The sequence below is a fragment of the Rhea pennata genome, chromosome 8 (assembly GCF_028389875.1).
Source record: "Rhea pennata isolate bPtePen1 chromosome 8, bPtePen1.pri, whole genome shotgun sequence".
Lineage (NCBI taxonomy): Eukaryota > Metazoa > Chordata > Aves > Rheiformes > Rheidae > Rhea > Rhea pennata.
This window is the reverse complement of record NC_084670.1, coordinates 1,798,333-1,823,660: the sequence shown is the minus strand read 5'-3', so window position 1 is coordinate 1,823,660 and position 25,328 is coordinate 1,798,333.

Sequence of the window (25,328 nt, the reverse complement as noted above, 5' to 3'; positions counted from 1 at the left end):
AATTCCTAAGTACATATTTACCTGTGATCCTGTAAACACAGGACAAATTACTGCAGGTAAACTATAGACTTTTCCTGATTGGTTAATGAAAAGCTTTTCTTCTATTGGAACCGTAACTCTTATGGAAGAAACAAACTGTTTCCAAGACAGATGAGCATTTTGAAGGTAGTTTACTATATAAGCAATAGTGTCATTTTCTTAACTGCTGTAGAGAATAAATGGATGTATTCTGAAAAGACTGTTTAGCTTGTTTTACTAAATGTAGACATTTTAAACATGATTGTCTTGGTATTTTCAAAAGAAAGCATGCAGGAACCAAACAAAGGAGAGGGTTGAACTCCAGGACTTCTAGTACCAGGAACACAAACATCTATTACTAGAGTTGTAGAACTTGTGTCAATAAGTAGCAGGGCAGTGGTACCATTATTCCAAAACTGAAAGAGACTCCAGATATGTTTTACCTGTATATATGTCTGTATGATTAGGAATGTGTTCTGTGAAAATGTAGTTGCAGTAAAGATATACATTTGTATATTGTGCACCTGTATATTGTGACCCTGCTTGAGCAGGGAGGCTGGATTAGATGGTCTCCAGAGATCCCTTCCGACCTCAACCATTCTGTGATTCTGTAACCATACAGCACACACTATGCTTACAAAAAAACCAAGATGGTCTGTAAAACTGCTTCATGATATAATAATTCTCAGTGATTTCTAGGGCTCAGTCCTACAAAACATTGAATAATTCTAACTTGGAAAATACATAAAGTCAATTTATAACCAATTACCTGTATTTGCTGTCAATGGTTGGGAATAACAGTGTTTAAATACTATATTTTTAAACAATTGTAAAACCAAGGGCTTATCATAATCATTTAGAGAATTAAAGTCTTGCCATAAAATAACAATTAAAAAGAAAAGAAACATTCCATTAGAGTTTTTAATCACTCGAGAGATTTTTATTCTGTTCTTTCTCGAAAACCAAAATTCTAAGTTAAAAGAGTTTACCTCTGTGTGAGTTATAGTTGTGGTAATTATATGCTACATGTCATACAGATACAATACCTACTGACATTAAAGCTTTAAGAAATTATAATGGACAAGGACAGATGTTGCCAAGTTTAAAAATAAAACGAGAACAACAGAAACAGTGTAGCAGCTCATCAGAATTCATCAGCAAGTGGAGTTTAATTCCATGGTACTGTACTGTTATCTGTCAACCATTCATGCAATTAAGAGAAAATATCTCCCAACGTTACCATGGTGCTAAAGCATTCCAGGAGAACAGCCAGCCCACACAGGACCTAGAAGCTATAAAATATTAATTCTGTACAAGTACACATTCAATAATCTGAACATTTAATATAGGCTATAGCAAATGTGTCATAGCAAATTATTCAGTTAAAAAGAGCAGTGCCAGATAGTATATTACTTGACCGTACTTTATTTGCAAAAATAGTATTTGTTATGGGATTACAAACATAGATATGAAAATGAAGCTTTTATATTAGCAGTACAGATATTGTGACTGACAGGTAGGAATAAAGGCTGAACACCATGCCCTAATTATGTGATATGGACTAAACGTGTGGCACGAGCCACTTTGAAGCCATGGAGAGAATTCTGTTCCACGATCAGGAAGAGAGTTTGATTCACCCTTCCCCTAGCAACAGCCTCTACTGAGGTGTGTCAAATCACAAATACAATTAAAGGTGAGCATTAAAGGCTCAGTTTTCAAAGTGGGTATTTGTTTGCCAGATAAAGTCCAACAGAAAAGGAAGTTTGAAATACTACATCAAGTAGAAAATAATTCAGCTACTTCATGGCACTGAGATGTCAAATTAAATTGGCCAATGTCTGTTGCAAGAAATTGCATGTACTGGAGTGGATTTAGGGAGGAATCATGCCTCCACCATTAGCACTGCTGCTCCTCTGATACAGTGTGCTCCTATTGAGCTGGCCTATATCCATCTTTGGAGTATGCTGAAGCTATGCTCAAATTTAGAAAAAAAAAAAAACATTTCCTGATGCTAGAAATACATGATAAACATCGTAAAAGACACAGTGAAAGTTATGTTCAGTAATAGCATCTTATAAATATGGGCTAAAAACTCATTTGGGTTTTCAGCGAGCTGTCAGCAATTCCTGTATGAATAGAAACTATTATAGTGAAATCACTTTTTCAAGTTCAAGTATGGCGTGAGCAATATGCAGTATAGCCAGTAACAAGCCACCCTGGAATATTGAATGGATTCTGAAGTTGCATGAGTGGGGAGGACCTTTCGTCAGGCTTTGTGCTTTTTGTCCATTTCTAAGTCCCTCTTTTACTGCATAATTGCTGGTTTGCCATGTGCTTTCCACAGGCTGTGTGTGGGAAGTGCAGTCATGGGCTACAGTAAATTGGAATTAGCTAGAGTTAGTTATTCCAGAGCTGCTGTCTTCTCTCTTGAAAAGAGATCCCATCTTAGATTTAAACTTTTCAAAACAAAACTTTCCCTAGAAAGTTTCAAATGTGAGGCAACATCTTCCAAAACACAAAACTCCAGCCAAAAAGTACTGAGAAATCTGTTCTGCTACAGTTATTTACAGCGTAGAACTATTGCTGGGGCTTGTAGAGTACATTATTCAGGAAGAAGTATTTGCTCTATACCTGTTTTTCAAAGACCTGCAGATGAAAGGGCCCTCATCCTCACAATTTTCCTTTCATCTGTTCTTTATAACATGATATTTCTGTTCAAGTCCTTGCTAGAAAGGGAAAGAGAGAAAGTTGGAAGCCTTTAGTGGAAAGTCCCACAGAATGAGTTTTTGCGATATGATTGTACTAAATGTAGCTAAATAACTTTACTCATTATCACTTGCCTTTGTTTAAAAAAAAAAGAGGCTCACAGTTTGTCTGAAAATGTTGTCAGTCAAGGTCATCTTTCAAGAACTGATGATACAGATCTGAACATGATCAAAGTGCTATGAGATGGGATCATTATAATGGCTATGAAATTATGAGTAAGTTGAGAATTGTATATTCTCCTGCTTGTTTAGCTTTTAAATACCTCAAAAATATTGGTCTGTCAGCTACTTTAATAAATTAGACCACCACTTAATAAATTGCAGCCCAGCTGGGAAAAGATTTTAAGAGGCCGAAGTTTTTATTTATTTTCTTTTAAACCTTTTAGATGTCTGGTCTAAGGAAAAGAGAAAATAAGTCAAGATGATGTTTCAAGAACAAAGCAAGTAAAAAATGTGTTATTAAAAGGGAGAGGCTGAGCAGGAAATATTGTGAAATTCTGCTTTTTGCTTTTTTTTTCCTAAAATTTTCCACTTCAATGGTTAAGTAATACTTCAGAGAAAAGGAAAGCTGTGCTGAAAATCCAGCATCCTTGCTTGAGGCAGGGCTTGAAAATACATGCCTGGGATCTTCAAGAATTCTGTAGAAAAACAGGCTAATATTGTCATTCCTAATATTTTGAGGTTGAAACAGAGCAAATCTAGCAAAACCATTCTAAACAATCTTTTAAGCCCACAAAAAGATGCAAATTCAGACACAAGAATAGTGGTGTTTTTTCTTTTTAATACTTGGCAACTCATCTTTAATATTGATTCTGTTACCGTTTCCATACTTTTCTGAATAATTCATCCTTGGTATTTAGTTCCTTCAGATATTTTTGGACTCATCATATCCCCTTTTGCTTGTTGCTGTTTAGCTAAGTCGTTTAGTGTATACAATAGTTACTGACAGCTAAAGTTAGTTTTTTTTCCTGATACATCAACTCCATCTATCTCTTAAATCATTTTAGTTTATTTGCTCTGTATTCTATCCACAGCTTGTCTATATCCTCTGGTAATGACGTAGCTGGAATAGAATGCCATATACAATAGCCATGAGGTAGAATGAGTGGCGATCTGGAGAAAAAAGAGGCAATTAAAGACAGGTCTCATTTAGAGCAGAGTTTGGGGGTTGAATCTGGAAATGTCTCATGGCAATCTCTGATTTCAAAGCCTTTGTCACTGAAGCTGTGGCAAAAAGTCTTTAGCCCCTTAAACCTTAAACCAGCTGTTTCTGTAAGCCAAGATTTGACAAAACAGTCTGTATTTATAAAAATAATACTTTTTTTTTTTTTTTTTTTTTTTTTTTTTTTTTAAATCACATTTCTGATTCTTGGATCCAGTTCCCCGTATAATATGGACTGGTAGGGTATATCAGCAGATGATGGCATATGGAAGCGGAACTATAATGCATTCTAAATCTGAATGCCGTAAAATGTCACTGTTTTTAAACAACTGTAGTTCTTACTTTGTCCAAAGTAGATCAGTATTCCTGCTGCTGCTCCAGTTATTCTTCAGTGGCATTAATCATCACATAATGAACAGTTTTTCTTTGACATTAGCTGCTCAGTATTGGTTATTTCACTTCTGATTTCTGTTAGTTGTTTTTAATAGTTGCAATCCGTATGTGAATATGGGAGAAGGAAATGCACGAAATGATGTAAACATTTATTAGTACAAAATTCAGCTACTCTTGTTGTGCAGATTATCTTTTGTTGTGCAGAATATCTTGCGTTGCTTGCATCATGTGAGTGAACTCTTATCCGACAATAGCCCTGCTTGTTATACTTATGTCCCTATAGTATGACGCAGAAATATGAGTAACTATTAGTGTTAATAACTAAGAAATTGTTTTGAACCACATTAGCTAGCTAATGCAATGCTCCTGTTTTCCTTGATTTAGTAAGAATATTTACTTTCTCTTAGGATGGGAAACATTATCCTACAAAGAAAGGTTTTTCCCATCGTATGTAACTGTTAAAGTTAAAACAAACCAACCCCAAACTAATTGTTCTGCCGCAAAAGGCTAATGAAGTATTCATTAACATAAACACTGGTATGAGACTGACAGCACAGGAAAAAAATTGCAACTTTAAGCTTAATTTTATGAAACTTTTCAGAAATCATTTATCAACAGAGATATTAATTGTAGCATATTTTTTTCTTGTGCTACTAATAAGATATTTCATCCTTAATGCCTTTTAAGCCTTCAGTCATATGTTAATATGGCACCTTGTTGTACTCTTTTAAACATGACATTAAATTGATTTTGTTTGTGAGTGTACAAAGATCAATAATAGTTTTATAGATTTCCATCTTTTGGAGACACTTTCCTGTACCGTGGTTTTTAAGTTATGCTGTTGCTTTGTCTGCCCAAGGGAAGATGACTACCAAACCCTGAATCCAACCCAGTTGTAGAAGCTGGTCTGTCCCAGAGAATGTAGTTGTTTAGAGTGGGGAGGAGGATGCCCTCTAATTCAGTTTCTGCTGTGGCACTGAACTGCTTCTTGGATCCTCATTTATGCTATGGATATCAGCTGCTGAACAGTTTAAGGAGTGGTGCAGAACATTTTTACTACCTTGAATGCAGACCGAGGGTGTTACCTGACAACTGGTTGTGTCTGCATTCTCCTGGGTCTGCATGGACTCTAAATTTCAGGGAATTAGAACAGGGCCTGAGGAATGACATGCAAGTACATTTATTCTGTTTCACTATCCAAGCAGCATTTCCTTATTCTAGCATGCTACTGCATTGATGGCAGGGGAGTGAAATATTATGATAATAGGGTTATCATGTTATCAGTGGCTCTTAGCAGATTGCTTTGTATGAGATTTTAAAATTGCATTATATAGTTAAAATTACATTATATATTATATATGTAGAATTATATAGCAATAGTTTTCCCTAGCATTGTATCTCTTGATTTTTGATTCAGATAGGGAGTACAGAAACATTTTACTGATGAACTTTTTCCGATAGATGGAGAAGCTCATTTTGTTTGAACCTCCTATGAGGTGATTATGAATATTTAGGATTTTATGCTAGGAATTTACATGTTGCTGTTTATCTGTTACAGCATGATGTGGGCCGTGCAGTTTCCCTAGATACTCCAAGTCAAAGTATGTGAGATCTATTGATTTTGATTCTCTGTTTCTGGCTTCCAGCTTTCTTTATGGAGACTTCAATTTTGCCATCTTTTTCTTGTAAGGGCAAACCTCCTTATGTCTCCTGCCATAGCTCAGTGCTACTCAGCCAGGGCTTCAAAACACACGGAGGAAAACCTGGCCTTTCTGAGGAAGCAGCTTCCTTGACCAAATTCATGGAAGATTCCTGTAGTACAGGGCCTGATGTGGAGAGTGGCTCCTGTAGAATGACTTCTGCTTGTGGAGCAGAAGTTGTGTCGTATTAGGTAGCTGATGGGTCTCTGGCAAATGTGGGGACTTCTCCCTGAAAAAGGCTGCTGCTCTCTGTGGAGTTTTTGTATGAGTTGCAGAGGTTTTCCTTCCTCTTTCACTTTTTATTTGTAAGGCATGGAATGGGCTTGTATGTGATTGTTCTTGGAAGTTCTTGGAGTCAGTCAGTTTATCATTAAAGGACTTCACAGCGTATTTTAGGGAGCAATGTAAAATTTCACCTATTGTCCTCAAAAACACCACATGCTGAGAATCTTGACCTGTGATTCTTTCCAGCTCAAGGATTTATTCACTGGCTTTCTGCAAAGGTGATGTGAAGTGAGCAACTAGATTCAATATTCTTTCAGTATTCTGCACACCTTTTGCATTTTGTATTTGTGTATTCATTTTTGTCTTTACTGCTTCCATTGTGCCCAAGCTCATCCATAAACATACTATGCTGGATCTTAATGAGGTGTATTAATTCTATATTTGTAGGTCACTTGAGGCTTATCTGGACATTTAAAATCTCTTCATAATACTTAACAGAATGTGAATAAAGGAGATTTATTATTTGCAGACCATTTATATCTTTTTCTTGCTGTTTCTGCTTGTATATGCAAACCAGTCTTTGTCCGATTTACTTTTTTTTCTTATTTTATGTTCTATTCAATATTGTATTACACTCTGAAATGTGGTGTATTACGGCCATATATTATGTCTTAAACACTACATAGGGGATATTTTATGGATTAGAGAAGAGACCTGTCATTTATGAGGAGCCACTTGCTTAAGCAGCCACCTTACTGATTTAACTGAGCAAAATGGATTAGCAGGACTTATTTTCTTTTTATTTCTTTTTCTTTTTAATTGCACATTCAATGGAAAGACTCTGATTAATATGTCTCCATTCCTTCCTTTTCTCCTCTTACCCTTTGCCATTTGGGTCTGAATCATGATTGGCTTTCATCCCTCAACTGTCAGAGGTTGGACCTAACTGCTTCTCTGAGTGCTTGTTTGGGGTGCTCCTGTCCTACCTCCCTCGCCTCAGCACTTTGTGGCCCTCTCTGAATCCCTGTGTCCAAAACTCCAGCCATCCTTCAGAACAATCCGTAAGTCAATGCCTATCTCCTCTCCCCCAAATAATAAACTCTTTAATCATAAGTTCTAGCAAAACTAAACTCTTGCAGTCTAGTTGAATTCCTCCACCTTGACTTCCAGCTGAGACTCAGCACTTTGCCACTGCTAGGCCAACTTCTAGCACTGGTAAATGCTCTAGCACTTCAGAAAAACATTACGAGTTTAATGCTATTAGCCCATATTTGTTCTGCAGCTGGCTATAGAGATTTTCTCTTCTATAACTCATGCATGTATTGAATGAAAATACACAACAGCAATCTTTGTTTCTTATTGTATGTCTGTAGAGGAAGATAATGGAAGCAAATTATATTTTTCCTAAATCTGAGCTCTTTTGGATTTTAGATTCCAAAATAGAATCCTTTGAGAGAGAAGCAAAACCTGCACATACTCAGTTCTGAATCTGATTCTTGCATCTTCAAAGTAAGAAGGGATGAGTATGTGGTTTGGTGGTTTCTGTGGGAATTGTCCCTACCTGAGGTACTATAAAATCTGCTTTAAATTCTTGTTTGAAAAGCCCCAAAACTGTGAGAAGATAAAATTAATTGAAGCTTGAGTTCTACTGGCAGAATGTCAATATAGTATTTTATATATTATGTATGCTATTAAAGTTGCTAAAATAAGCAAAAAATCTGAGATTTCTTTGCCTAACAGCTCTCCAATGCTCTTGATTTTGTAAATCTTTTTATTCTGTAATATATATTTGGAAAATGCTGCCTCACTGATGAGAAAAGCCACTCAAAAAAAAAAAAAAAAAAAAAAAAAAAAACTATAAAAAAGTGTGCTTACTGTCCAGCTGTGTATCTAAAGCTCTTTGGTGCTTGGATTTAAAAAAGCTGCTTTTATTATTTTTGTGAGTTTTATCTCTTTGGTTGGTCTTGGAGATAGGGTATTACTCAAATGTGCAGATAGTGAATTACTCATGATGTCGAACTATGTATTGTTATTAAAAATACATGCTTTTGACATATTAAGTAGCCACTAAAAGCACTATCCTTCGTCAAGAGATATACTGTGTGTTATACTTTTGAAATCAGATGAGCTGACAAGGCATGAGGACTAGATTGTAGATAGCAAAACTCAATAGATCAAATGTAAGGAACAGAACTGTTGATTTGGATTATGCGTTTGCTATCGTTTTTGCTTATCTCCTGAAGAACAAATCTCAAGGGCTTAAATGGATGTCTGTGTGAGAACTAGCAGGTGAAGTACTGCCGTTTTTAACTGACTAGTAAAATTGTTTTATGATTTGATCAGCATAAGGCAGTACAGTGTCTGTTGGTTAGCATATCCTCATAACTGGAGATTTTCAGAGAGATGAGAAATAGGGTTTTTTTAAACCTTCTATGACACATTGCTAATTCTAGCAGTATTTTTTTTCTGTAGGCTATATTTTCAGAGATGCATATGAATAGAGACTTCAAGTGCTGTAGGATTTCCTTAAAAATGAAAGGGTAGCTTTCATTTATAATCTTAAAAAGCAGAGTAGGTTATGAATACATAGCTTAATTCATGCAAAATATGCCGAGTGGTTGTTCCTTAGCACCAATGAAGCCATAATAGCAATGTCCTTCACCTACAGTTTGGTTCAGGAAGCCAGCACGCATCTGATTCACAGTGGGTGGCCAGTGCTGGAACCAGGAAGGACACTTATACGCTTCTCTCCTCGCACATTTTCCACATGGGTTTCAAACATTCAGCTTCTTTTCTCTGCTAGAACTTCTGCAATTGTGCTTGCTGGGCCCTCTGCAGCAGAGGGAGTGTGTGGGGGGTTGTCTGTTGGGCTGGCGCTGTCTTAGCTGTCTCTAGCTGGCATAACCCAGGGGTGCTCTTCAGAAGCTAGGTCAACTAGGGCATCGAGGCTGGGCATAGTCTGTAATGGAGGTGTGATTTTATTTATTTATTTTTTGGAGAAAAATCATGAAGCAAATGGAAATCTTGAAAGGCATCATTCTGAATAACTGAATCATAATTACTCAGTGAGCAGCGTTGCTGTCTTGTTCCCCATCAATCAAACCTGAGTACAAATGAAAGACTCCTCTGTTCCAAACAATTATAGTATGTAAAATGGCTAAAACCTTGAAACTAAGAGATTGCCATAGAATACTGTTGCTGTGTTATACAGGTCACTTCCTGGGATTATTATGGACAGTCATAGATTTTGTTCTCTAATTTTGAAACAGAGAGAGAAAAGAGACAAACATCTTTATTCCTATGGGTAAAACTGATTCAGCTGAAGCATTTTTTTAAAAAATTGACTTTATTTTTAATGGATAATTACTGATTCTTGAATCTTGTTTTTCAGTCCATGAGAGATTGCACATACAGCTTTACATTGGTATGCAGTAAGAAACTGCAGGTCTGCATTCGTGACAGTCTATTTAAAATGTGCAATGAGAAGGAGTCTTCTAAAACAAGGTTATGCTCTTGATTTTCCATTCAAGTATTTAGAAATTGTATGCGCTGTTTCCAAAAAGGAGTTGGAATCTCACCTTGAGTTTTCTCACAATCATTTTGAGCAAACTTTGATACTGAATTTTGATACTGAATTTAAATTTATTTATTCATAAAATATGAAAACTTATTTTGTGTAACTGGTTTAATTCAAAATAAATTATATTTATGCATTAAGTCATATGATACTCTATAGATATGACCATTGTTCTTTACAGTTAATATGTAATGTACACAGGGTAGATTTTTGGGAGAAATACTTTTGAATCACAAAACTTAGTATTACTTGAATGGACATACTTGTATGTGAGAGCTCTGAAAATTTTAAGTTGCATCTCTTATTAAATTTATTCAAGAACAAGATGGAAAATATATTCATAATTTAAAGAAAGATAAAGCTGATATAATTCTTTAGAGTCACTAATATATTTCAAAGCGAGTATCTTTCATTGTTTTTATGGAGTGTCAAATGAATGAATAAACTAAGGAATTTGGAAGACTTTTTTTTTTTTTTCTCCTTCGGAAATGTATCTTGTAGGCATCTGATATCCAGCACCTGACAAAGGGCACCAACAAAAAGTTCTACCAGCTGCACAGATTAGATATATTGTTGTAGTTAGGCAGAACTCTTTTCCCATGCTGCAGACACTTTCTTAATAACAGACTCTCTTGATAGCATCCATTGATTTAAAAAAACCCCAACTTTGCAATATTTTTTATAAAAAAAAAATGTAGTAACTCTGCTGAGTTCCTTTTTAATATTATCTATGAAACAATTCTGATTTTAAATGAAAGATATGCTCTGAAAAATGTGCTCTTTGAGCTCCGTAGTTGAGAGTAGTAGATTAGACGTGGTGGCATGCTGAATGTGGGGATGCCTAATGTATCATGTCAATTATAGTCCTAGATTTTTGAGTGAGTTCTCAAAAATAGCATAAAAGTAGGGCAGCTCATTGCCATCTCTTCTTCACTGCACCATCCTGCTCTTCTCAGCTTTTCTTTCTTCTCCAAGAAGTGTATGCTGCTGTAAACACAATGTCATTCTGATGTGCTAAGTAGGCCTAGTACTTGAGTAGGCTTTGCAAGAGATTTTTGACAGTTTGGATCTCAGACACTGTTCAGGGGATGGTCACAGTGACAGCTTTTGGAGAACAAAGGCAACTCCAGACTGCCACTGATGGATGCACTGACAATCCAAAAGGGCAGAGAGTTGCTATAGTAAAGACCTTGCTGTTTCCTCACTGCCCGTAACTGGATTAGCAAATCTTTCTTGTTTTTATAGAGCTTTCTGTAACTTTCAATAGTATCCACTCCATTATCTGACATTCTCTTGCTGGAGAAATCCCTAAAATAACAATCTTTGCTAAAATGTCCAGCACAGGAAACATATATAGTCTCATTTGTTTTGGAAAAGATGAGACTATTTTGTAATGTTGAAGATTTCTGTGCATTTTAAAGGTGCAGGTACCCATCAGCTCTGAAAATCAGAACATTTACCTAAGTATTTCTACAGAAAGTGGATAATTGAAGTCTGAAACCTTGGGTCTCAAGTGTTTTCATGTGGTTCTCAATGTCTCAAAGCTCACCACAAAGACTGAAGCCTAAGATGCTGTTTCCTTGCCAGGCTTGTGCTATAGTGTAATGATTTCCTTCAACATTTGTGGCCTGCACGGTTACAGAAAGGCTGCAGAAGAAATACACGTGGTTGCATGTTCCATGTTTCACTGTGCATTTCGCATGATGAAGTCCACTACCATATTCCTGTAAATAAATGGACCATGAATATTAAAGAAAATCATTTTGCTGCTAACAACTGGCCTGCTTAGACATCTGTGAGTGGCTTCTTTCTAATTTGCTGCTTTTCTCTTATTGCTGACTGAAGCAGAGCACTGATTGTACAAGGGAGGTATCTATGCCTCAAGCTCTACTACAGAATAATGCAATCTTAGAGACAGCCTGCTGTGACGGTAAGGGATCTCAGGAACTTGCACTAAAGATCAGAAAATTCGGAGTTCTATAAAGCTATGAACAGGTGTTAATTGAAGATATCTTTGAAGTATATGTAAAACTGCCATAAAAGATCCAAGTATGAAAGCTTATTTATACAAATACCATGGTTTCTAAAGGAAACATTTTGGATGCCAGAATGATATGATGTTTTTATTAGAATTTAAGAAAGAGAGTGGAAACAGTATTAAAATTATCAATGCTCTGGAAAAATAAGAGCCCAAGAAAGAAAGGGAAAATGACGTTTGACTGCAGTGCTGAACAACACTGAGTATGTGTAATACCTGATAAGGCAAACAGGTCTGAAGTGCAATTCCAACCTGAAAAATTACTTTGTGATAGCAATGAAGTGAGGTTCAAGGTTTTGTGTATCAGTGATTTTCAGCATAAATGTTTTTCTAACTGTCCTCCCTGGAAACTCAGTCTGTACTCACAGAGTAAACTCCAGCTAAAGCCATCAAAAAAAGCTGTTACACCACTTAATTTCAGTAGCAGTAGCTTAGTGATGACCTATGAGGTACAATAGAATTCATTTCAGACTCAGCTATGTGAAAATCATAGTTTGTAGGAATAAAAGTCAGTAAATCTTCTTTTTGTCATTTTGTCAGCAGATAATACTTTGAAGGCACACAGGGAACAGACCTGCTGAGTAAGATAGGGCTGTTTTACCAAATCGCTTTTCAGAGACAAAATGCACTTTGAGAAGATCTAAGAATTCCATGAAGATCTAAACTTCAGTAAATGATTCAACTAGAAGAAAATATGCAGAAAAAATGTATATAATGGGACTCCCAGCATGGCTAGAAACAAAAAAGCAAAGATGAGAATTATTTTAGATGCTGTTTGTATACATGTGGGAGAATTACTACAATATAAACTACTACATTAATCAGGAAAAGCCCCTTTTGTATGTGATGTGAGGAGGTGCAGTCTACTAAAAGTATTAAGTTTGTATTCATTTTTCTGTGACTGGATCTAAATTGCAATGAGTGAAGAATAAGAAGCTAAAAAGGAAATGTGGAAGGTTTGAAACAACAGCCATAATCACTTGAGGGTCTTGCTAGTACCATAAAATAAAGTCATAAAGCATTCAGGTGCGTGGACTACTGAGTCATCTGAATTTAAATCAGCCATTTACTGATTCAATATTGAAGAGAATACCGGAGCACATTCGGAGGAGTGAATAGTTGCAGATCCTGAACTGAAATGTTAGTTAAAGACTTCAGGATGTTCAATCCAGTCTCTGGATAAGATTGTTGATAGTTAAGAATTATATGAAAAGGTAAGAGAAGAGATAAAAGAAGGCAAAGAGGAGCAGCATCAAAGGGTTCCCCAAATCAAATACAAGAGTACTTCAGTAATATCTAAGCTCTCTGGAAAAAGCATAGATCAGTAGATGAGAGGTAGAAGGTGTTAGATATGGCAGGTAGTCATTCCATATTGTACTCACGGAATTTCATTGAGTTGTTGGTTGTGTGACACTAAGTATTTGGCAGCACTGGTTTGCAGTATTCCTGGCCCTCATCTCACTTATTCCCATGATATTATAGCTTCAAACCTGCTGACACAAATGCTTATGCAGATGTGTTATGAATCAGCAGATTGATTCAGCTTAAGAGAAAACAAAAAAGCCCAGGCAACCTCTGCCAAAAAGATGGCAAGAAGAGGCCAACTGCTGGGGCTCCCCCAGTGATGAGCTCCCTGGCAAGCTGAGGGGAATCGAGGAACAGTGGGAAGAGAAGGCTCGGAGCTCAGACTGTGCTAAACCATGCAAAAGTGCCACTGCTGAGGACTAGAGGCCACAGTGCCTCCAGGTTGCTTTCCTCCTCATCTGGACTATCTCTCTATATGTTACTTCTCACTTTCACTCAATTTACTTTAGTATCTGCAAGGATGTGGCATGAAGCACTGTAAGAACACTTTTCAGACTAGAAGTAGACACCAGAAAATACTGCAGTGAGGAGAAAAACAGAGAGCTTGAGGAAATGCCTCTGTTGATATAAGGGTGAAACTGCAGCATCCCTAGGACTGAGTGCTTTGAACGTAGTGACAGGAGAAATGAACTATGTGCCAGCTCTTGCAGCTTCTGCTTTGTTGTTTGCTGCAAGGCAGGGTTGCTTAGCAATATAAGCACTGTGTAGAGCAGCAAAATAAATAAGTTCCTCATAGTGATAATCTTAAAAACTTCTTTCCCTGTGTCTTTCTTTATTTAAAGTTAGCACATTGCTCTTGAAATGTTTGAGAATAGTCCTGAAAAACTCCAGTCCTCTTCAATACAGTGAAGGTCAGACAACAATAATGCAAACCCCCTTTCCAACTCTTCAGCTCCTCATGGCAGGGACTATATCTACAGAGCGGTTTTCAAAAGATGTTCCCTTCTCCCAAAACTTGGAGGTTTCAAGAGAGCTGCTTTCTGGAGGAAGTTTTCAGCTTTTCTTAAAATGAGACTCTCTTGAGGAGTCTGATAGGAACCCAACCTCACTTGAAAGTACCATCTTTTTCAGTTTTTGGTGCTTTTGCTGTTCTATTGCCTGCAGTTTGATTTCTTCTCTTTCCTCTGAATACATTTCAGACATCTGTAGCACACATTTGAAGTGTCCTTTAAATGTTTTCTTGAAGTAAAGCCATTGTTCAGTTGCTCTTACAGTATGGGATTTCCACCGAGCTTTGAAGAATCTGAAATTTGGGCAATTTGAGAATACCAATATCCATTTTGACTTAACAGGTCATTTATCAAATCTATCACAACAGAGGCTGTATAAATTGTGTTTAGGTAAATCACTGCTTTGTAAGCCACTCTGTTTAAATTATTCAGATGTTGGAACTATGAAACAGCAAGCTTTGTTTTGTTACATTGTAGCAGGAATTGTAATGGTCCCCTAGTGTCTTCTGAACTGTAGAAAATCTAATTAAAGGAAAAATACTTTGCAGTATGTGTACAAGATTCTCAGTGTAACCGCTTAATGTATTTGTTGGTGTTTTGTTTTTTCTTCCCTAACTCTGTGTATGGTTGGCCTAGCTTGTGTTAACAGGAGAGGCTGTTCGCCTGCCACTCCTGCTCTGGGAGAGCCAAGGCAGAGCAGCATGGCATTAGCCGGGTCCCAGCATGATGCGGGCCTGCTTGTCTCGCAGGGCCTCACATGTCGCAATGCAATCTGCAGGCTGATAAGCCTCTAAGTAGAGAATCACTTACTGTTTCCATACCTAATACTGATTCATTTCTTTGTGAGTGTTTCTTTGTTATGTGTGCTACAGTATAATATTTAGAAGGATGTAATTAAAAAGCCTCTCAGCTGATAATATACTTAATCCAAAGCATATTATCCACAGTGTACCCTTATCTTTGGGGCAGCAAGGATAAGCAGAATGACAGGGAGTTATCTATGACTGCCCCAGTCTCTTAGAGAAAAGGAAATTACACACATGCTGACTTAGTCACTTAGCCTCAACAGTTAACAGCCTCTAGCCAAAACATTGTCCCGTTTCACCCTTTATAAAAAAGAGCAAATTGCAAGGTACCTAGGGGTGAATAGAAGGATTTTGCTTGTGATTGTATTGCAAGTCTTTGTAGGTCTGAAAGAGGGGCAAGAAAAACAATCCAAGCACTCAACCCCTGCCACACCTGAAGAGTCTGACTGAGAAGGTGGAAAGGAAAGCTCAGAGACAGGCAAGCAAAGGCTAGGAACAAGCTAGAGCAGAAGCCTTGAGAGAGTTTTTAACTGAATATGGTCTGAGTCTGTGACCAATGACATATTTAGTGAAAAAGTATTTAGGAAATTAATTGCATTAAAGAACTGTATTAAAGAATTGCTGTCTGTCCCTAATAGAAACAGTAAACTGCATACTCTCAACCTGGAGAGTCAGGTGGCAGAGACAAGCACGAGACAAGCAATTTGTCAGTATATAAATCTGTATCCCAACTGTACATATTCTAATGTACTCGATGTACCTACACAATACATTGAATACATATACCAAAAATGCTTGCTATATTCTGAGTATGTTGTCAAATTGGATATGCTTTGCAGAACATACCCAGAATTTCTTAACTCTCGGATCTCCAGCAAAAGGACCAAGTCTTTTCATTCCTGTGCGGAGACAGAGGAACTGATGAAAAGCCTGTTCTTTTATTTCCCAATAAAACAACTAACCAGTCTTATTCTTAGCAACAGGACTGATTGACGTGGTGTCTAAGTAATATTACCATGTTAGTGGGAAGAGGTGGGTCTAGAGAAATGAACTTAATGAAGAAAGCTTATGTTTGACTGGAAGCCATAAGCTGCCCCTTTGCAGGAGTAATGGCATCACTTCATCCTTTCAATCTGGAGAGTCTTTAGGAGATTTTATTGCAATAATGCGTCTCTTCCACACAACTGTTAGGGCCTTTACAGCCAAAATCTAGCTGTTTATGTTGAGATGACATTGCTGGGACATGCATAAGTAACTGTGTAAGATCTGCCTTCTGCATAGATGTGAGAATTATCCTGCTGATGGAGGAAAATGACTCATCCTTGCAGTTGTGCCTGGTATTAGCTGCAAATGGACACTTCATGGCACGCAGTTCACAGCAGCCTTGCAGTAAGTGTTGTTGGGGTTATTTCAGCCTGTCCTGCACCAGATAACAGTTACCAAAATCTTTGCTAGCCATGAAAATGTATGTGAAGCAGATGTGTGGCAGCACAAGCCAGCGGGAGAAGAGTTGTTCGAATTCACTCACTTTACTAGAGACTTCTCAATCCTCCTTTGCTGTCCCCAGTTGTGGGATTGTTGTGGTCTAGAAAACAATAGTGAAGCCTAATATTTGTCCCTGTCATGATGGATTCCAAAGAAACTAAAACAGAAAAGGGTAGAATAGGTGGAGCAATTGCTTTCATAGTCTATTTTTAATATAATTATTTTTATTATAAATGTAATTTATAATATATATATAATTCCCTTTAGAAAACTAAAAAGCATGCAGAATTATTAAGACAGAAATGTAAACATATACTTCATGTCTTTTAAGGTTGATTTGGATTTGTTTGACATGATTGCGTGTCCAAATAAATCTTTGCTGGTACAGAGCCTTCTACGCATTCCGAACAGGAATATCAAATGTTGGAATGACTGTAGTTCTGATACTTTATCTTGTGTGTATATTCTACCTTGTGGAGATTTCCTAGGGAAAAGCGATTTTCTGTTCCTGAGTTCTGTAAACAGCTTACTGTATAATTTTGTCTTTGTGAATGTGATTGCTATGTCTAGATATTTCTTAGTCACAGCTATTTTCCAATCACTAACCCAAGTAAGGATTCATTTTCTGAGTCTTTACCTGACATACCACAAATTAATTTTCTTCTTTATTGCCAAAATCCTGTAAAACTGTTTTAGCCTGGAGCAACAGAAAGAATACATTTATGTGAAGCATTATCCAAAGCACCAGCTAGACCGATGTTTTAATCATGCTTCTCTCTGGCACACCTGTATCTCTTGGTGCCCAATGATGAGGTAGAGATGGACCCCAAATGAAAAATGAAATGGGTCTGCAGACTTCATTGTGTAGACACACTGATCTGTATTCACAGAAAATCTGATACTGTTTTGTTTTACTGGAGGGGAAAGTTCTAAATCTTGAGCTTTTTGCATGAAAATTTCCATGATTTTTTCCCTGGATTGGGCATGGTAAAAATGTTTGAATCTATTAAGTTTAAACTTATATTTTAAACTGTAAGAGCTGGATTTTGTAGCTAATTAAACTTTATTATTATTGATAAATGAACAGTGTGGAAGCATAACCATAGATTAAGTAAGAGAGAAATAAGAGCAAATACTAAATCCGTTCTGCCCAAATACGGAGATGTTGTGATTCCACTCTGGAATTGCAGACTTGAAATTCTAGCTTATTTTCCCTGTTGGGTAGCATGTACAGTTCTGGAGAGCTAGTGACGTGGTTGCTACATGTTACCTAGCAACAGCCTGTGCTTATTTATTAAGTTTTACCAAAGCGCTCATCACAGTCCCTAGGCGCTGCGCAGCAATGGATAGGAACATACGTAACGAACTGACCATTGTTAACCCTGGAAGACTCCCAGCCACAAATAAATAATATCCCTAAAACGAGAGGAAACCCTTATGGAGAAATGACCCTCGAACCACGCTCAGAGATTACCAGCCTGTGCTATGGTATTTTAAATTTGTATTCTAGGCAGGACCCTCTTGGCTAAGTGCGCCACTTGCAGCTCTCTTTAATGTTTCAGCGTGTCACTGGCAGAGAGCTCGTCTCCAGAACCTCGCTCTTGGATTTGCGCGGTGCCCCCGGCAGAGGCGGCGGGGGAGCAGTACCGGCTGGGACCCCCTGCGGTGGGGGGAGCAGCCCAAGCCCAGGCTGAGACCTCCAGCCTTCCCTGGCCACAGTAGAGCCTCTGCTCACCCAGCTACTGCTCCCCTGCAAGGGGTCGCTCTCCCCGGTTTAACCAGTTCGTGCCTGACCCTAAGGATTCTTCCAGACCAGTGGCACATTCCTAGCCACAATTTTGTTTTGCCTGAAACTATATTTTTCTGTGAGAAGTATTTGCTTTGATATTCCCAGATGATCTAAAGTAGTAGGTGGTTCATTAACCTGACATGGAGGTTGCTGAGATATGAAGAACTATAGGTAGTTCTTCTCTCCCTCCAAAAGTGGAGGGAAATGATCCTCTTCACCTAGATGAAATGCAAAATGAATTCTCCAGACAGTAATGCAACTGCACTCCTCCTTCGCTGCCATGGAGCTGGCTGTTCTGGAGGCCTGCACCGAGGTGGTCCGGAGCGTCCCACTTGCAATATGGGCCTGAGGTCCTCTGCAGTTTGCTCTTCAAAGCAAAGAATTTGCTCTTTGCTTCTTTTGCCTAGGCAAAATCCTGTGTTCAGCTGAAATCTGGCATTCTGTTTGTTTTCTTTTTTTCTCAGTACAGAAATGAAGACAGTGTGGATGGAGTTGTTTTGGTACTACGGAGTACATTTGGACTTAGGAGATGAATTCCCAATTCAGTCATAAATTCTTTGTATGCAAACCAAGCCACTTAACTTCTCTGTTCTCCAGCCGGGAGACAAGGAGAACAGCAGCATTGTCCTCCAAGTCTGCCTGGTATGTTTAGGCAAGTAGTGTGACATTTTGAACTTGCTCTGGGTTTCAGTGTGAGTAATCTGCAAATAACGGTTAATTACAGGAAAACAAACAACCTGGAATGAAGTTAACACTGTGGAATATCTATGCTAAACACAATGTTTTAAAACTAACTAAAGTTAAGAATGAAGTATGAAGTTAAATTTATGCTTGTGCGGTGCTTTGAAGATATGTAAGTCCTGTGTATTTCTATCCCTGGAAAATGAATTTGAATATTTCATTTCTATAAGTAAAATAGTCTCTCCAATTCAGTATTCTGTATAGTATATATCTTCCCTAATTTCATTCCTTACAAGACTGCACTATTTTTAAATGAGGCTTTTGTTTTCCTAATTAACCATATAATCATTGCTCTTCTGTTTCTTAGTTTTGCTGATACATTTCAAGGCATCTCATTCAAGTTTTGTTTCTAGCCTTTCCACAACTTCTAGAATTACAGTCAACATTTCATGACTGATACAAAGTTTTACCACTGAAGGCTTCTTTTTGAAAACAAGTCTTTTAAAATTCAGCATTCTCACTTTTGTGTGAAAGTTCATCAGCATGTGTTATAGCTACTTGTTTTAACTTCAGAGCAGCTTCCAGTTATGTTAATCAGCAGGCATATTATCCTTGGATTAAATTAAGTCTTAAATTCTTCTCCTCTCTTACTGTTGGTCTAGAAGCTACCCAGACAGTTTTCCATGTCAGCAATGGGTTTGTTATAGACAAGAAGCAGCTCATCTCTCTGCTTACTCTTTGTTTATTCAGAAATTATGCTAAGTACATGACAAAACCTCCTCAGTGACAGTTAGTCAAGAACCACAAGATCATCCTAATTAGTCTATATCTTTCTATAATAAGCACTAATGACAATAAATAGCCACTCATTTTTCATTGATTTGTTTAGAGAAAGAGTTGCAACCTGTAGGTTTTGTTCTAATATGTATTTTTAATCATTTCTTCAGTTCAAATTTGTAAGTAGATTCCTCTTTGTGGCTCTGGGTCGTCTACACCCACTTACTAGTTTTCATGCTGTTTTTCTCCACTGCCTTGTTTCAGGACTTCAGATAAAACAAAGGTGGAAAACAAACCAGTTTGGTATAAAGGTAAAGTGCATAAAGTCTAGATTGCCCATAGCAGAAGGGGGTAAACAGTTAAGCTGCATCTACCCTCGACTGCATCACTGCAGACAGACCCACTGGAAGTTACTGTTGTGAATATGCCTCCTCTTATTTTTTCAGAGGAAACTCTATCTGAATCTAATCCTGTTCTCAGTTACTAAAACATGCACTAGAAATGGGAGCCACTGACTTCAGTAGCTTTGAGGGTAGTCGCTTGGAGCCTATCATTAAGCCTGTCACACAGTTCCTTCATTACCTTCTGCTGTACACATTGTTTTGAATACTTCTTAACATTCAGTGCACAGGGCTGCCACTATGAAACTGCTCAGGAGAGCAAGAGGGTCAGAATGCAAAAAGGAGATCCTCAAAGAAGAGAGATGTATGAATATCCTTTAAAAAACCTCAAATGTACTGTTTAGGTGCATGGACTTTTGGTGATAAGAACTAGTCTAAAAACAAAGGAAGGTCAAGAGATCAGAGCAGAAAGATGCTGGAAAAACAGAGATTAGGAACAGAGAGAGAAAGATGATTAGAAATAACAGTGTCTTATGTGACTGATGGGAAGAGCTTATATAGACATTTGGCAGAAGGAATGAGGAAAAGGAAATTTTGCATATAAAGGACTTTGCTACAGGGAAGAAGAACTAATCTTTCCTTTGGAAAACCTAGGAAACTTATTAATAGATCCCTTTTTATATAGTGACGTAGTAGTAGCTTCTAATCACTTTAGAACATTTTGCAAAATAATGTTTTGAAAAATTTGGCTGCTTTAATAACTTTTCCTTTTGTTTCATATCATGCTGGTGTTTCTGATTGACATACGCAACAAAAACTGTTAAAATAAAAAGACTCCCAAAATATAAACCTTGTAACTTTGCTTTGAGCAATATTTTTTTCCTAACCTAAATTACCAATTGTTTGAACATCCCTGATTTCATGTTTGCAATAATATTACTTTCTGCTGAATTATTTAAGTTATTAAGCTTAAGAACTTATCCAAAGCTCAGATGCTGGTGAGCTGGGCGGAGTGAACACTGAGCTGACTGGCTTTGGGAAGACTGCCAATAAGGAGATGCACCTTGCTGGGAAATGTCTTTGGAATCAATCAAACCATAAAATAATCTTCTCTTTAACAAAAAAAATGATATAAAGGTATAAAATGATTTGGTTTTTCTCTCTCTGTTTTAAATGGCATTTGCCTGCTGCCTTCTTATTGTCTGTCTCTATCCCCTGCCTTCAGGAATATCATTTCCTCCTGGCTCACCTGTGTTATCTGCAGTGAATCTGCCTTTCTCTGAGCACTTAATAGCCATTAAGATGTTCTGCTTTAGACATACTGGAGCAAGAAAGCTCATGTTAGTGTTTAGATACATTTCATTTCATGTTTCTTTTGTGCCCCAGGGGAATACAGCTCTCTCCAGTCCTCCATCAAACTGGCAACCAACCTTGACTTTAAAAAAGCCATCTGGCTTATTGAAAGGCCAGTTAGATAGCAATTGTTAAGAAATGCTTAATCCATCTGTACTCACAAGATAACGAGTTGTCTTGAAGGATCAGATGTGCTCCATATGTGTTTTCACCCTATTAAATGAATAAAAGTGTCCTGTGCCTTCTCAGGACAAGCAGCATTTGATAAAACAGAACCCTTTCAGGAGATGCTAAAATTGCTGCAGTTTATATGCAGGATCCCTGATAACCTAGAAAATACGATCTGTTTCTTCAGAAAGATTTTTTCCTTTGAAAAATATCTCATTAAGTATAGTGGCTGCTTCCACTTTGGAAATATGAAATGAACTGGGCTCAAACTATATGATGAATAACCTGAGGTAGTTTTGGAAAGGCTTTCTTGCCCGATTTGAGGGTTGGGTGGAGTTAGAATATTTACTTTGTATGTCTTTCAGTATAACATGTGGTTATCTGGCAGAAATAAAGAAAATCCTCTAAAAAGTAGATACTGGCAAAATCTTTGTCACCTTATGTTAAAGGTGACCTAACTGATAATGTTTAAGTAAAAAGAGCAGAATTGAAATAGAGTTTTAAGATAGGATGTCATCTTAGAAAACTGAAGACAAGAAGTACTGCATTGGAGTTCCTCACTTGGGTACCAAGGAGGTAAGAAAGTTGACTATTGGCAACTTTTAACCAGCTTAACTTGCTCAGTGTTGACACATGGGATGCTATTCTCACCTTTGGATCTGGCACTTCTACAAAAGGGCATCAAAACACCAAGCAAAAGAGTGACAAAATACTATCATATTATGTCTGGTATTCTGGTCTGTTTAAGGGTGTAAAGTAGCCTTTTTCTCTCCCATTATTGACAGAAATTCTTGACTTTGAATTTGCAGGAAAAATTGGATTTTTACTGCCCTCTAGGCAGGAATAGAAGTACATCTGGAGAAGTCTATGAAACATGCTGTATTTTAAATTTCAATATCAAACACAACAAACTGCTTGCAAACAATCCACAGTGCTATTCATACATGATAAAATCAAATCCTGCACAGGAAGCCAGTAAGGATGATAGATGGAATTAAATAGTGCCATCTTCTACTGGGCTTCAGCACAGGGTGAGTCTCATTCTTCAAATATTGGACAAATGTCTACGAGTTGCATAGAAGTTTGAGAAGGTTGCTCTGTGTATTTTGACAAAGTGGAAACAGAAAAAAGAGAGGTGATACCTGCTGAATAATTTATTCACAAAGGGCCATTCCTCAGCACAGTTTCTGCCGCTGCTGTTTGGAAGTGCATCATCAGAAATTTGGAATACCAAGAATAGCTTGAATTCATAAAGACTCATTTTAAAATTACAGAGCAACATCTAGGCAACAAAAATCACACCGTTCATACTAGGCTTCAGCTGTTAGTTTGATGCTTTGGCCAAAACCAGCTTCGTTATTTGAAATGAAGTACTGTAGGCGGTTAATCCTAAAACCACCAGGGATCCCGAACAAAATGGCAGCACAAGGCAGACACAGCAGTGTGGGAACATCTGTTGCCATGCCAACCTTTTAATTTAAAGCTATCACAGAGTAGAAACTATCATATCATAAATATAGTTTTGCATAGTAGTAACAATGTTGTTCTAGATATTGTTTGTTCATGTGTAGGGATGTTTGGGACCTGAAGTATGCATAACAAATCAAAGAAAAGTACTGTAATTAGGTATATTTATCTTTCGTGAAATAAGATTAAGGCTTCCTTGGATTCATTGTTTCGCATGAGAAATGGTGAGTTTTGTTTCTTCAGAATACACATTTACACACTGCCCATCCGGACAGACCTCTCCTGAAAGCAGGTGTTTCCCAGCAATCTCTACACCTCCACCCTGTGTCCCCACAGCAACCTAGTCCGAGTTACCCCTCTCCATTGCCCGTCACTCACGTACTTAGGTCTGCAGTATTATTACTCACATTTTATTTGTTCAAAACACTTTTCTGTAAGTATAATGGCCTGCATGTGATGTATATTTGCTAGTGAGAGCTACAAATAGACTACCTAACTGTGTGAAAAGAAAGTGTGGGAAAGTGTGCTCAGAGATCCTGTTGGCAGGTGTTTGGTTAGCTTAAAAATATTATGGAAAACTGGTGTTTGTTATTCTTGCTTCTCTTATTATTTCACATACTGAGAGGGTATTTTGTGTGAAAAGATACAGGTACACATTTCAGATGAAAACTTAGCTGTGTCTTGAGAGAAATCATAGTGCTAGAAGTTCTCTGAATGAAGGGAGCTAGTTAAAGCTTGAACCTGCAGCTCTGACACATGTTGTCTGGTCTGCTGGGCTGCTGCAGCGATGAGAACATACAGCCTAGCCAGGGTAAGGGTTACAGAACTGCAGCCGTAAGCTTGTGAGGGGATTAATTGAGCTTTAAATGTTTTCCTCCTTCCTTCTTTATCCCAATTATCACTAGCCTTATCAGCATGCCTTCCAGGGTCATGAGATGCAGTCATGCAACTGCGTCGTTCCTCCATTTAGTCAGGGCTGCCCTGAATTACTCTACTCTCCTTTTTCCAATTGGATGCTCAATGTCTATTTGAGAAAAGGTTTCCACTGTATCAACAGCACTATCACAAAGCCACTGCATTTGGTGAAATAATTTCTCAGTTCCATAGGAGGTGTGTAAGGGTGTAGATTTATACCACACCCTTGCTTGCTACTGCTTTTCAAATAATGTAATTCACAGAAACAGAGTATGTTTTCGAATTTTACATCACTGCTCTCAGACAGTAATGAATTTTTTCCCTATCACATGTCCAAAGGCTTAGAATGCTACATGAGTACTTGTTCTAATTAGTGCCTTTCCTTTTCTGCTAATACACTTTTTCATTCTTGCAGCAAAGTGAGCAACTTAGTAGTTCCTGTCTTTCTAAGTAATGGGATTTCAATTGCAAGCAACTTCATTCATCTGAAATGGAGATTTCTGCAGTTTTTCCCATGTAATACATGACAAATCTCTTTGTAAAAGCTGTCTTAAAATTAGCAAGTTGTATTCAACTATGGCATTTATTTTCTGGGGAGGACAAAACAGAGATGCACCAACAGCTTCATATCTCTGAGGCAGATTGGTGCTTGTAATTTGTAGAGTATGTGTAATAGGTAAAATGTTGCTGTGTGCTTTAGGTTGGAATAGAACTGCTACAAAAAACTGCTGTATGTATACTTTTGGGTGAAGTGCATGTACAGAAGGAACTCTGAAGTGAATAATATGCTTGTGGTATCTGGAAACAAACTGAAGGGATGGATATACCCTGCCTGAAACACTATTTTCACCTTTATCCCAAACATAATGAGAAAAAGGTTTTTCAGCCTCCATGTGCTTATGGTAGAGCAAGCACTCAAGCAATGAGTTGTCTTCAGTGAGAAATGAATAGAAGCTTCACACTAAGATTGAGGCCATATAGCATGTCCTAGCTTTTAGTCCGTGCTTCTTCCCCAGTACTGTTGCCATGGCTGTATAGCAATTAAGAACAAATGCTGCTACGTTTTGCTTGGCAACTTGTGTGCAAGCAGATCATTGTCAACATTTAAGATACCAAGTTCCTGCTGCTTTGCATAGGTCTCATGAAAAGCATGGAAGACACTAATTGCAGGACCATAAATAACTTTCTGAACATGATTCTTGTTTGAATACTTGGAAAACAAAGGCAAAATTCTTAGGTAAGAACAATGCAACAAACACTGTTTTGGTGAATGTTCCTGCCAGTAAATTCTACAAGGCTGCTCATGGAAAGTGAACACAATTTAACTGAGTTAGTGAATATTGTAAAACCGTT